Here is a 4,456-nt window from a genome sequence, read left to right on the forward strand (position 1 = left end):
GAGAGAGAGAGAGAGAGAGAGAGAGAGACAGATATCGAGAGAGAGAGAGATAGAGATAGATAGAGATAGAGAGATAGAGATAGATAGAGAGAGATAGAGAGAGATAGAGAGATAGAGAGAGATAGAGAGAGATAGAGAGAGATAGAGAGAGATAGAGAGAGATAGAGAGATAGAGAGATAGAGAGATAGAGAGATAGAGAGATAGAGAGATAGAGAGATAGAGATAGAGATAGAGAGAGAGAGAGAGAGAGAGAGAGAGAGAGAGAGAGAGAGAGAGAGAGAGAGAGAGAGAGAGAGAGAGAGAGAGAGAGAGAGAGAAGGAGAGAGGAGTAATGAGGGAAGAGAGCATGTCATCACCCACATGATCAGAGTAATGATTCATCATTACTGTTATTTATCTCATATTTTCCAAACCTTTGTGCAGTACATTTAAAATATATTATTTATTACGAATGATTTGAACTTTAGTATTGCAAATTTGAATCTAAGAGTGCATTATTCGACATGTTATCACCAATGTCATCAGAATAATGAAGCTTATGCATAAGAGTGTTTGGAGTGAAACGATTGTTTCAACTTTTAAGTGCTATTGCATATCCAAAGCTCTCCACATAACAGGATTCTCTTTTGTGGAAGGAACAAGAGGATGATGTAACAGCCAAAGTTAAGGACAATAGTGAGGAAAGCGGCTCTGATACTGAAGAAAGCATTGTTGCAGACTGAAACTTTGCAGCACACATTCTGTAGTTATTTCAATTTTTTTTGTTGAAATTTTTATTCAAGTTTCTCAGTTGGACTCTGTGTGTGAACTTTAAATAAACGTTAACCTTGTATTCACAAGTGTTGTTTTATTTAGTTTTTCTAAAGAAAAATTGGCATGCACCTTGCAATTGTGAAAAAAAAGAAAATATATATATATATATATATACATACACACACAGTACTGTGCAAAAGTCTTCAGCCACCACATCTTTTCACCAATTTGTAATTTCTCTCTTGCCGTTAATATTAACCCACACCACGCCGATATCAAACTCAACGAGACTAAAAATAATAGTTTTGCACCAAGAAGGCAATCCATTCATCCATTGGGACCATCCCCTATGCAGAGCGTTGGTCCTGCCTAAGCAGTCTCCTTGGCTATTGGGCACAATCCTGGATGGGTTTCCACTCCAACACAGGATACCAGCAAGCTGGCACTCATTTTGCCGACCTCAGAACAATGACAGGCAGAGTCAACCCCACTTGGTAGTAATTCAACTGCCAAGGGGGATTTGAACTCAGGACCCTAGTATTCCAAGACCTCCACCCTAACCTTTAGCCAACACCAGGCATAGGAAGGCAATCCCCAGAGAAAAATCCCACAAAACAGGAATTTCAAGATGTGACATTCAAGCAATAATACAGAAGCATAAAGAGACTGGAGAAGTTAAAGATAGAAAATGGATTGGAAGGCCAAATAAACTCAGCAAAACAGATTAGCAATACATAAAATAAGTTCCTTAAGAAACAGAAAGAAATGAAGTATTGAACTTACACAAGAAGTGGCACAGACATCATGGCTTCAAGTGGTCTCATCTACTGTCAGGGAAACTTATCAAAAGTGGTCTCCATGGGCGAGTTGCAATCATAAAACTCTTTCTGCATCAAGGTAACAAAGCCAAGAGACTGAAGTATGCAAAAAACATCAGAGTTCGGATGGATGTTAATAATTGGGGTAAGGTACTTTGGAATGATGAGTCAAAGTTTCAATTTTTTGGAACAAAGAGAAGGCAGAACATGCAGGAATTGCTGTCGTTGGACTCAATCTGTCTTATTGCTATACACAGCTAGCTGGGGACAGACATATATATATATATATATATATATATATATATATATATATATATATATATATATATATATATATATATAGATATATATATATATATATATATATATATATATATATATATATATATATATATATATATATATATATATATGCATTTTTGTTTTTCATGAGAAAACTGATTTGCTGAGGACTTTTTCGGGATGTTTTATTGAATGTTAGGCCACATGCTAAACAAACCTCATTGGTTTTGGAAAGTTTGGGGCATGGCTCATGAAATCTACATTGATTTTGGTTGAGCTTTACTGGTACAAAACAAAGGAGAGTTGGTGAGAAGTATAAAGATATATGTCTACAGCCAAAAGTTAAATATGGTGGAGGTTCTGTTCAGGTTTGGGGATGTATTTCTACTGCTGGCATTGGTGATTTGGTGAGAATTGAAGGAATAATGAATGCTGACAAGTACAAGCAGATCATAATCCACCATGGTATCCTGTCAGGAAGGAAGGAGGCTATTTGGTGACAACTTTGTTTTTCAACTCGACAGTGACCCCAACCACCGCAAATGAATGAATGAATGAATTAAATGTTGTTAAAACATATATTTACAAAGAAAATTAGTCAATAACTAATACGACTATTACAATGTGCCCCCTCAAAGTCCTGACCATAACATCATAGAAGCTGTCTGGGAATATTTTGACAGGAAGAAAAACAAAAAAACCCAAAAATCTAAAGATGAATTATGGGAAACATTGCAGAATGCATGGAACAACCACTCAATGTAATTTCTCCAGAAATTGCAGGAAAGCATTCCAAAAAGAATATCTGCTGTTTTGCATGAAAAAAGGGCAGGTCACACCAAATATTGAAATTTCATGCATCAATAATGAAAAATACAATTCATTTTTATGTCTTTAACAAAACATGATCATCATAAACACCTTTTATTTATCAAAATATGTCAAAGTGACAGTAAAAATGTTTATATTCAAGGTGGTCTTAAACTTTTGCACAGTACTACATATATATATATATATATATATATATATATATATATATATATATATATATATATATATATATATATATATACATATAATAAATTAAATGAGTCACAGGCATAGCTGATGGACGATCTTCATGGTGACAAGCTTTCAGCCAAATAAGCCTTATTGGTCTTCTTCAACGAGAGCAATACACACACACATATACAGTCCATCAACCTGAAGTATTCATCACAACTTCACCACCCCAATGAGCTCAATGTGACCCCCCAAGGTAGCTCCTGCAGAGTTTTTCAAACTCTGAATGTTGGGTTAATTATGCCACAAACAGATAAGAGTAGATGTGTGAACATGTTCAAGTCATAGTAGACGGTAGCAGCACTACATTGTGCTGATGATCCCCAATCAGGGTGAAACATGTTCACAGCTGCACTCTCATCTCTGTGGCACAAATAACCTGCCATTCAGACTTTAAAAAAAAACACAAGAATGAGCCCCATAGGGGCTGCAGTGAACTCATCATGGATGTTGGTCATGATTGATACCTTAGGTTGGATAATTGCCTTGGTTTTTATCTTTTATTCCCAACCACAAATTGTAGCTCTCTAGCTATGACATATCAATGCAGATGACAACGCTTTCATGTGGCGGGTGACGTTTGTTCACAGATCATGCAGGAATTGATGTAATAGAACTCAATCTGTCTTCTTGCTATACACAGCTAGCTTGGGGCATACAGCTACGGTATATATGCATGTATTTTTTTCATGGGAAAAGTGATTTGCTGAAGACTTTTGAGAACTTTTGATTCGGCATTAGGCCACATGCTAAACGAACCTCATTGGTTTTGGAAAATTTGGGGCATGGCTCATGAAATCCACATTGATTTTAGTTGAGCTTTACTGGTGCAAAACAAACTTAGTTGATGATGTATTTCTAAAATTCAAATTCACATGTGGAATAACAACAACAACAAAAAATTCAATTGACCATTCAAATAAAATCATGAGCTGCGAACAAACAGCCTGAGATCCTATCATCGCCGTGTTATAATGAGCGCCAAAAAACTGCCTATTCAAGAAACCACCCACTTTGAGGGAAAAGAGTGGAAACCGACTTATTGCAAAGTAGGGACTTTGGAAAGGAACATATCGACAATTCAATTGGCATTGGGAGCACTATGTAGATCCCTCATGTATCGTAGCAAAATAATTTTACAATTGTTGTAGCTTAAAGACACCTTCAATTATTGTAGTTTGTACAGTTTTCATTGATTTAAGCCACTGCTTTGGCATGATATTTAGATGTTGTAGATATTATCTTTTGATGTGGTTGTGGTATTGCACATATTCTTTTCACAAAAGGGTGATTCATACACAGTATAATATTAAATCTTGCACCTACCATTACAGTGTACACTATTTAGTGAAATGTTGGTCAAATTCAAAGATTGGGAATTACTAGACTATTCAAAATAATTACTATATATTTAATTTAACTCCCGCAATAAAATAAAAGTGCAAAAATTTCACAATTAATCAACAAATTAAACTTTGGGATTTTTGGGGTAATTTCTGCAGTTATCTTTTTTGTGAATAACCAAAACACAAGTGTCACG

General features: G+C 35.5%; 1 protein-coding gene across 2 annotated transcripts in view; it reads right to left on the minus strand.

The window, feature by feature from the left end:
- Nucleotides 1-240: 240 nt before the first annotated feature.
- The window catches only part of LOC147026490 (E3 ubiquitin-protein ligase MARCHF8-like), a 448,650-nt gene continuing 444,434 nt past the window's right edge, over nt 241-4,456 (minus strand). For both annotated transcript variants that reach the window (XM_085881965.1, XM_085881964.1), the window contains one exon: nt 241-4,456. This exon is cut by the window's right edge and continues 1,567 nt beyond it. The gene's annotated coding sequence lies outside the window, so the exon portion shown is untranslated.

Source organism: Eptatretus burgeri, chromosome 5 (assembly GCF_056783735.1).
Source record: "Eptatretus burgeri isolate ZD-2024b chromosome 5, Ebu_testis_v1, whole genome shotgun sequence".
Classification (NCBI taxonomy): Eukaryota; Metazoa; Chordata; class Myxini; order Myxiniformes; family Myxinidae; genus Eptatretus; species Eptatretus burgeri.